The sequence below is a fragment of the Octopus sinensis genome, linkage group LG25 (assembly GCF_006345805.1).
Source record: "Octopus sinensis linkage group LG25, ASM634580v1, whole genome shotgun sequence".
NCBI classification, from domain to species: Eukaryota; Metazoa; Mollusca; class Cephalopoda; order Octopoda; family Octopodidae; genus Octopus; species Octopus sinensis.
The window spans coordinates 8,529,663-8,540,622 of record NC_043021.1 but is presented as its reverse complement, the minus strand read 5'-3'; positions in this window follow the sequence as shown (position 1 = coordinate 8,540,622).

Genomic DNA, 10,960 nt, shown 5'->3' with positions numbered 1-10,960 from the left:
TTTAAGCCTGGTACTTATTCTATCGGTCTCTTTTGCCGAACCGCTAAGTTACGGGAACGTAAACACAGCAACACCGGTTGTCAAACGGTAGTAGGGGACATCCTCAGACACACACACACACACACACGCACATATATATACATATGAAGGCGGCGAGCTGGCAGAAACGTTAGCACGCCGGGCGAAATGCATAGCCGTATTTCGTCTGCCGTTACGTTCGGGGTTTTTCCTCTCTATGTTTATCCCCTTGTGGGCAATAAAGAAATAAGTATTTTGTCTGTCTTTACGTTCTGAGTTCAAATTCCGTCAAGGTCGACTTTGCCATTCATCCTTTAGGGGTCGATAAATTGCGTACTGGAGTCGATACAATCGACTGGCTTGCCTCCCTCCAAATTTCGGGCCTTGTTTCTAGAGTAGGAAAGAATCATTAGCACGCCGGGCGAAATGCCTAGCGGTAATACCCGAAGACAGGCTTTTTAAAACAAACTACGAATTGAATTTTTACACCCACACGCACGCACATGCACACACACACACACACACACACACACACACACACACACACACACACACACGTATGCATATATAACTATATTATAAAATGTGTATTTTATAGTCGGTGGGCCAAATCCAAAAAGGGCCCTATTTATTGATTTGGTTGCAACCCTCCCCCAGCAACTTAAGTTTGATGGTACCACATTGTTCCTGGGTCTATGGGGATAACATTTTCACTTGTTGTCATTCGCACAACCTGTCAGGTAATTAGGACAACAGCTTTTTTATAGGTAAAGATGAGTCTCGAGGCTATAAAAAGTGGAAATATGTGATACACAGGTAACCATTGGGAATATTTGTCTATTACCGAGATTTTTATCGAAATCCTCCATGTTGGCCTTATTGAGGACGGGGTAGAAAATTGCTTATAATATAATTTATTATTGAAGATAGCAGACTCAAATTTCACAAGGAATAGTAGAAATATACAGTAAATACAACTATTTTCTTTAACTTAATGAATATTAAATTAATTGCAAAAAATAGGAATGAAAGTCAATATACTGTGAAAAAACATTAAAAAATGGGAGTTTTTTCGGACAAATTGATGAGATTTTCCAATTTTGGGTGATGGAAGATGAAAAATTCACCATGAGTATGGGTATTACAGACATCTAATTTCGGCTCAGATAGTTGTAGTACTTGTTTAATCAGGCATTGTCTATTTAGGACTACAACAGACAATGAGTCCTACCTTCCATTTTTGTTTTGTGTTGTTTTTTTTTTTTCCAAACTTGACTGTCAGTGAATTGAAAGAGATTTAGCTTCTATTTTTACCAGGTTGAGTACCTCTTCCTTGGGTTGTAGTTGCTTCGGTTTGGGCGGGAAGGGCGTGAACATGCAATGCACCTGCACGGATTGGTGCACGTGCACCAGTCAACTATAGCGTCTATACGTGTAGAAATGTGCATCCACCCACGCACACACAAACGCACCTTCTTTCCTTCTTCTTGCACGCGCGCGCACGCACACACACACACACACATCGCGTGTGTATGCGTGTGTATGTGAATATACGTTTGTCTGTGTAACTATTAATACATATGTGTGTGTGTGTGTACGTTTCCGGGGCGACAGAAACCTTGTGAGTGGATGTGGTTGACGAAAACTGAAAGAAGCTCGTTGTATGTATGTATATATATATGTATTTCATTACTACCCACAAGGGGCTAAACACAGAAGGGACAAACAAGGACAGACAAACGGATTGAGTTGATTATATCGACCCCAGTGTGTAACTGGTGCTTATTTAATCGACCCCGAAAGGATGAAAGGCAAAGTCGACCTCAGAGGAATTTGAACTTAGAACGTAGTGCAGAAGAACGAAAACCTATTTCTTTATTACCCACAAGGGGCTAAACACCAGAGGGGACAAACAAGGACAGACAAACGGATTGAGTTGATTATATCGACCCCAGTGTGTAACTGGTGCTTATTTAATCGACCCCGAAAGGATGAAAGGCAAAGTCGACCTCAGAGGAATTTGAATTAGCACGTAGTGGCAGACGAAATACCTATTTCTTTATTACCCACAAGGGCTGCTAAACACAGAGGGGACAAACAAGGACAGACAAACGGATTGAGTTGATTATATCGATCCCAGTGCGTAACTGGTGCTTATTTAATCGACCCCGAAAGGATGAAAGGCAAAGTCGACCTCAGAGGAATTTGAACTTAGAACGTAGTGGCAGACGAAATACCTATTTCTTTATTACCCACAAGGGGCTAAACACAGAGGGGACAAAAAGGACAGACACAAACGGATTGAGTTGATTATATCGACCCCATGCGTAACTGGTGCTTATTTAATCGACCCCGAAAGGATGAAAGGCAAAGTCGACCTCAGAGGAATTTGAACTTAGAACGTAGTGGCAGACGAAATACCTATTTCTTTATTACCCACAAGGGGCTAAACACAGAGGGGACAAACAAGGACAGACAAACGGATTGAGTTGATTATATCGACCCCAGTGTGTAACTGGTGCTTATTTAATCGACCCCGAAAGGATGAAAGGCAAAGTCGACCTCAGAGGAATTTGAACTTAGAACGTAGTGGCAGACGAAATACCTATTTCTTTATTACCCACAAGGGGCTAAACACAGAGGGGACAAACAAGGACAGACAAACGGATTGAGTTGATTATATCGACCCCAGTGTGTAACTGGTGCTTATTTAATCGACCCCGAAAGGATGAAAGGCAAAGTCGACCTCAGAGGAATTTGAACTTAGAACGTAGTGGCAGACGAAATACCTATTTCTTTATTACCCACAAGGGGCTAAACACAGAGGGGACAAACAAGGACAGACAAACGGATTGAGTTGATTATATCGATCCCAGTGCGTAACTGGTGCTTATTTAATCGACCCCGAAAGGATGAAAGGCAAAGTCGACCTCAGAGGAATTTGAACTTAGAACGTAGTGGCAGACGAAATACCTATTTCTTTATTACCCACAAGGGGCTAAACACAGAGGGGACAAACAAGGACAGACAAACGGATTGAGTTGATTATATCGATCCCAGTGCGTAACTGGTATTTGATTTATCGACCCCGAAAGGATGAAAGGCAAAGTCAACCTCAGAGGAATTTGAACTCAGAACGTAGCGGCAGACGAAATACGGCTACGCATTTCGCCCGGCGTGCTAACGTTTCTGCCAGCTCGTCGCCTTATTACGTTTTATTGCATAATGCTACAATTGATTCATTACTATTTTACATGAAGAAGTGTGTGCGTGCGCGTGTGTCTATGTGCGTATTCAAACATACGCACACACATGCACACGCATACATGCAAATAAATAGCGATAGTCACAGCTGGAATGCCTTTGATCATAGGACGACCGGATTAAAGTCGATTTAGGGATTAAGCAACGACATCTGCTCCTTATTCCTTCATTCCGAAGGATTAAAAATTAAAGTTAACCTTGCCTGGATCTCATCCCAGGACGAAACTATATGTTTCTTTACTACCCACAAGGGGCTAAACACAGAGGGGACAAACAAGGACAGACAAAGGGATTAAGTCGATTACATCGACCCCAGTAACGTAACTGGTACTTATTTAATCGACCCTTGGCGTTCGGAAAGTCCGGGTTGTGAGAGGTTCCTTGGCTGCTCCTGAGTGTTATTGTTGTTGTTGTTTTTGGCACTTTACGCGCACTATATGTAAATTCCCACTCCTTTATGGCGTATCGTCCTTTGATTTTGCGTACAGCCCTTGTGGCTAATAAATAAAGAATTATCATTATTTTCCACACTCTCTCTTTCTCTTTCTCTCTCTCACTACCCTCCCACACACACACACCAACACACTCACTAACTTCACTCTCTGACACTCACGCATCTACACACACACTCACACACACTCACTCACGCACCCACACACACAGTTTCACACACACATACACTCACTCCCACCACTCATCTCCCACACTCACCCCCACACACACACACCAACACACTCACTAACCTCACGCATCCACACACACACACGCACACACTCACTCACGCACCCACACACAGAGTTTCCCACACACACAAATACTCACCCCACCACTCATCTCCCACACTCACCCACACACATACACACACACCAACACACTCACTAACCTCACACACGCAGACTCACGCATCCACACACACGCGCACACACTCACGCACCCCACACATACACTCACCCCCACCATTCATCTCCCACACTCACCCACACACATACACACACACCAAACACCACACTAACCTCACACACGAACACTCACGCATCCACACACACGCACACACACATACACTCACTCACGCACCCACACACACATACACTCACCCCACCACTCATCTCCCACACCCCCCCACACACATACACACACATACACACACACCAACACACTCACTAACCTCACACACGCATACTCACGCATTCACACACACACACAGTCACGCACCCACACACACACAGCTTCACACAAACACATACACAGTTTCACACACACACACATACACTCACCCCACCACTCATCTCCCACACTCACTCCCCACACACACCACCACACTCACCAACCTCATACACGCACATTCACGCATCCACACACTCGCGCATCCACTCACACACACGCACACACACTCACTCACTCACGCACCCCCACACACACACACTCACTCCGCACCCCCCAACACACACACTCATCCCACCACTCATCTCTCCCACTTCCCCCCCACACACACACAACCACACTCACTAACCTCACACACGCACACTCACGCATCCACTCACACACACGCACACATACACACACACTCATGCACCCACACACACACTCCCCCCCACCACTCATCTCCCCCCACCCCACCCCACACCCACATTATCATTCTCCTCGGTTTCCTTATCTCCTGAGCTTTTCTTCCAATTAATTCCAATGTCTATTGATGCTTCGAATCCCTTAGAAAGGCTTTCCTTTAATTCTCCAACTTTCGTTTACTACTCTCGTTTCTCGAACCTTCTTCCAATATATTCTAGACACAATCGCGCATGCGCGCTATCTCTTCCTCTCCCACGACGTTTCGCGCGTTTTGTAGTCGGGAAATTGAGAAATTTCCAATTTATTCCAGGATTTTCCTTATAAAGATCGTTTCAATTTGAATGTGTGTTTTGTTTCGCGTGTGACAGAAGATGTGTGTTTTCGCATGTGAGAGTGTGTATGCGCGTGCGTGTGTTTGTGGGTGCGTTTGTACGTGTATGCGTGTATGTGTGTGTTTGTGGAAATAGAAAGTGAAAGTTGTTTATAACTAAACGGCAAATTCGTAGGAGTACAAGTGTGTGTATGGGTGAGACTATGAGAATGTGCATGCGTTTGTGCGTGTGTGTGTGTGTGTGTGTGTGTGTGTGTGTGTGTGTGAGAGAGAGAGAGAGAGAGAGAGAGTATGTATGTGTGTGTGAGAGATAGTGTGTGAGAGATAGAGTGTGTGTGCATGTGTGTGTGTGAGAGAGAAAGCGCGTATGTGTGCGACAGAGAGAGTGTGCATGTGTGTGTGTGAGAGAGAGAGAGTGTGTGTGTGTGTGTGTGATTTCACAGTTGTGGAATACGACCGAGTTTTGGAAAAGGTGTCAGAGTTTCTGTCGAAGGGGTTGAGTAGTGATGGCCAGAAAACCAGATCCCTATCAATGTCTCCTTGGCGGGAAATTCGGGTTACTGTTTTGTATCGACTCGCCATAAAATGCACGGAGGATTGGAATTTGCAGAGATACCTCGAAGTAAAAGAATGAGTGAGAGAGAATGAGAGGAAAAGAAAGAAAGAAAGAAGAAGAAAGAAAGGAAGAGAGGGGTGGGATCCTATGTGGGATTATCTCTATCTGCGACGATTTCATCTCAATCGAAGGAGAGGGGCTTTCTCCGTCCGGGTTGCGAATCCGTGGAATAAGCTGCCGGGCGAGATAGTGAAGATGCCGACGACCGCTCGGTTCAAAGTCTCTCTTGACCAGAAATGGTCTGAACTCCCCGTACATAACTCCATGTCCCCCTACATGGCCTTGCTTTTTGCTTTTTGAGCCAAAAAATTAACTAACGGAGTGGCTGTGTGGTAAATAGCTTGCTAACCAACCACATGGTTCCGGGTTCAGTCCCACTGCGTGGCATCTTGGGCAAGTGTCTTCTGCTATAGCCTCGGGCCGACCAATGCCTTGTGAGTGGATTTGGTAGACGGAAACTGAAAGAAGCCTGTCGTATATATGTATATATATATGTGTGTGTGTGTGTGTATGTGTGTGTGCGTTTGTGTGTCTGTGTTTGTCCCCCTAGCATTGCTTGACAACCATTGCTTGGTGTGTTTATGTCCCCGTTACTTAGCGGTTCGGCAAAAGAGACCGATAGAATAAGTACTGGGCTTACAAAGTATAAGTCCCGGGGTCGATTTGCTCGACTGAAAAGGCGTTGCTCCAGCATGGCCGCAGTCAATTGACTGAAACAAGTAAAAGAGTAAAAGAGTAACTAACTACATGAAAAGTGTGTGCAAAAAGGAGAATAACGCTAACAAAGAAACCATGACTAACTTTCCCAGACCACAGTTATTTTAATGCCGGGAAAACACATAATAGGACGGCGTGTGGTAGATTTGTTCTATCAGATCGGTTAGGTGACTGACCCGGACCAATGCAACTCTTCCATGTCAGATGTCTTCGTATCTTCGATCTGATATCCAGTATGTTTCACATATTGATCGATTTCAATTTAAGCTCTTCTTATTTCTTTATTGCCCACAAGGGGCTAAACACAGAGGGGACGAACAAGGACAGACAAACGGATTAAAGCGATTATATCGACTCCCAGTGCGTAACTGGTACTTATTTAATCGACCCCGAAAGGATGAAAGGCAAAGTCGACCTCGGCGGAATTTGAACTTAGAAAGTAGGCCTAGTCACATGGGCCGTCCTTGCTACATTCACTCACCTTTCTACAAAAGTATTGATGGTGGGGCAGCACTTCCCTTTGTACCCTCACTTTCCGGCGGAATTTGAACTCAGAACGTAGCGGCAGACGAAATACCTATTTCTATTTCTTTACTACCCACAAGGGGCTAAACACAGAGAGGGTAAACAAGGACAGACAAACGGATTAAGTCGATTATATCGACCCCTAGTGCGTAACTGGTACTTATTTAATCAACCCCGAAAGGATGAAGGGCAAAGTCGACCTCGGCGGAATTTGAACTAAGAACCTAAAGACAGACGAAATACCTATTTCTATTTCTTTACTACCCACAAGGGGCTAAACAAAGAGAGGACAAACTGATTAAGTCGATTACATCGACTCCAGTGTGTAACTGGTACTTATTTAATCGACCCCGAAAGGATGAAAGGCAAAGTCGACCTCGGCGGAATACGGCTATGCATTTCGCCCGACGAGCTAACGTTTCTGCCAGCTCGCCGACTTAATAATAATAATAATAATAATAATAATAATAATAATAATAATAATAATAATAATAATAGTAATAATCCTTTCTACTACAGGTACAAAGCCTGAAATCTTGGAGTGGGGGTAGGGAACTAGCTGTTTACATCGACCCCAGTGTTTCACTGGCACTTAATTTATCGACCTCGAAAGGATGAAAGTCAAAGTCGACTCCGGCGGAATTTGAACTCAGAACGTAACGGCAGACGAAATACCGTGCTAATACCGTGGCGTGCTAATGTGTGTGTGTGTGTGTGTGTGTGTGTGTGTGTACATATCGATATCCCTTCTACTCTCACCTCTTCTTTTTTTCACCTATTTTTATCATCTCTCGCCCAACAGCCCTCATACTGATAATTCTTTATTTATTAGCCACAAGGGCTGTACGCAAAAACAAAGGACGATACGACATAAAGGAGTGGGAATTTACATAGAGTGCGCATAAAGTGCCAAAAACAACAACAACAATAACACTCAGGAGCAACCAAGGAACCTCTCACAACCCGGACTTTCCGAACGCCAAGGGCACCTCAGACAGACACCCCTCACCTTTCCATTCCTTCTGGCCTATAGGCGCATACCAGTAATTTCAGGGGAGGTGGGTAAAGTCGATTACATTGACCCAGTGCTCAACTGGTACTTATTTTGTCGATTCCGAAAGGATAAAAGGCAAAGTTGACCGCGGCAGAATTTGTACTCATAACACAAAAAAGCCGTACCTAAATGCCGCCAGTCAGTTCATCTGGCGTTCTCTCTAACTCCTTTTTTTTAATATGAATAATAAATTGAACAATTCAAAGATAAAAGAACGAAGAAGGAAAATTTATGTGAATAAGAAACAAACGAAAGTTGGTATTGAATGAATTTTAAATGGATGAATCAAGTATATAAAGTAGGAAAGAAAGATAAGGATAAATGATTGATTGAATTATGGGAGGGGAATCCCGGGAAGAAAGAAAGAAAGAAAGAAAGAAAGAAAGAAAGAAAGAAAGAAAGAAAGAAAGAAAGAAAGAAAGAAAGAAGAAAGAAAGAAGAAAGAAAGAAAGAAAGAAAGAAAGAAAGAAAGAAAGCAAGAAAGAAAGAAAGAAAGAGACAAAAAGGAAAAAAAGGGTGAAAACGAAAGATAATAACAGAAATGTGTAACAAAATGTTACGGAATAATTAGAAGAAAGAAGACAATGCCGCCAGGAATTTGGTGTAATTTTTTGGGGAAATTAAATGAAAACAACAACCAAAATGAAAAAGATTCGAGACATCAGAAAATAAGGAAGGGAAATAAAAATTAAATGTTGGAGAGTTATTAATTGGAAGGGATTCAGGTACAGTTATAGTGCTGTGGAGCAAGGTTAGGGAGAGGGGTCCCGGTATTATATTGACTTTTTTTAAGAGACCAGAAAAAGCGGTGAACTGGTAGAATAATTTAGCGAGTCGGGAGGGGTCGGGGAATCCTTAGCGATATTTCTTCCGGTTCTTTACGATCTGAATTCAAATTCCGCTGTTTCTTCTTTAACTTGTTTCAGTCATTTGACTGCGGCCATGCCGGAGCACCGCCTTAAAGTGGATTTTTAGTCGAAGAAATCGACCCCAGGACTTATTCTTTGTGATTCTAGTACTTATTCTATTCGTGTCTTTAGCCGAACATAAACACACCAGCATCGGTTGTCAAACGATGGCCGGGGGACAATCTCAGACACACACACACAATCATAAATATATACATATACACATGTATATACGACGGGCTTCTTTAACTTTATGTGCAATAAACTGGTTTCGCTTCTAAACTACACAAAATATTTTTACTTGTTTTATACAATTCCTAATAATATTTAAGTATAAAAATATAAGACTTCTTGAAATATTAAACGCTAATTAGGGTCCAATAGAGAAACCAACAATCAAAAGGGTCCATGGGCAAAAAGATGGTCGATAACCACTGATTTATTAGAATCGAATCACGCAGTTAGGAAGCAAAGTTCTTACCACTCAGCAACGCCAGTGTACCTGAAATATTTATCCATCAAAGGCGGCGAGCTGGCAGAAACGTTAGCACGCTGGGCGACCTGCGTAGCCGTATTTCGTCTGTCGTTACGTTCTGAGTTCAAATTCCGCCGAGGTCGACTTTGCCTTTCATCCTTTCGGGGTCGATAAATTAAGTACCAGTTACGCACTGGAGTCGATGTAATCGATTTAATCCGTTTGTCTGTCCTTGTTTGTCCTCTCTGTGTTTAGCCCCTTGTGGATAGTAAAGAAATAGGTAAAATTTCCACTTATTCCTTATTTTAAGTAAAGAAACAAATATTTATCCATCAAAATCCTTTTAAAATAATAAAATAAGTTTTAAAAATTTCCTTTCTTCATTATCAATTCTGAAAAGGAAAAATAAATCAACAATCATATTTATCCTTATCTAATAAAAATATTGCCAACATGTTCTTAAGTGTTGCCAACACGTTTTTAACAGTTGCCAAACCGTTTTTTTCTTTTTTTTTTCAAAACTTAAATTAAAATAAATTAAATTACACTCGTTAATAATACAAAGAAATGAAACAAACAAAATTAAATTTATAACCGAAAAACCCTCCACTTCTACATACATACTTTCATTTTTGTGGATGGTTATAATACAAAACTATATTTTGCCTTAATAATTATGCAAATATTAATCTCAATGGATACGTGTATAATTATGTACAAATAGTGTTGTGTGAGACAAAACAACATGGTGTCTGCTAAACCCTTTCCCATTCAAACCGGTTATATCCGGTCCAGATATTCTACCTGCTTTATGCCCGAACAGACCAGATCCAACTTCTCACACCTACCCTACAGTGTTAATTATTTTTAGCATTTAAACCGGCTATATCCGACCCAAATATTGTACCTGCTTTATGCCCGAACTGACCAGTTCCAACGTCTCACACCTACCCTACAATGTTAATTGTTTTTAGCATTTAAACCGGCTATATCCAACCCAAATATTCCACCTGCTTTATGCTCGAACTTACCAGATCCAACTTCTCACACCTACCCTACAATGTTAATTGTTTTTAGCATTTAAACCGGCCATATCCGACCCAAATATTCTACCTGCTTTATGCCCGAACCGACCTGATCCAACTTCTCACACCTACCCTACAATGTTAATTGTTTTTAGCATTTAAACCGGTCATATCTGACCCAAATATTCCACCTGCTTTATGCTCGAACTGACCAGATCCAACTTCTCACACCTACCCTACAATGTTAATTGTTTATAGCATTTAAACCGGCCATATCCCACCCAAATATTCTACCTGCTTTATGCCCGAACCTGCCAGATCCAACTTCTCGCACCTACCCTACAATGTTAATTGTTTATAGCATTTAAACCGGCCATATCCCACCCAAATATTCTACCTGCTTTATGCCCGAACCTACCAGATCCAACTTCTCACACCTACCCTACAATGTTAATTGTTTT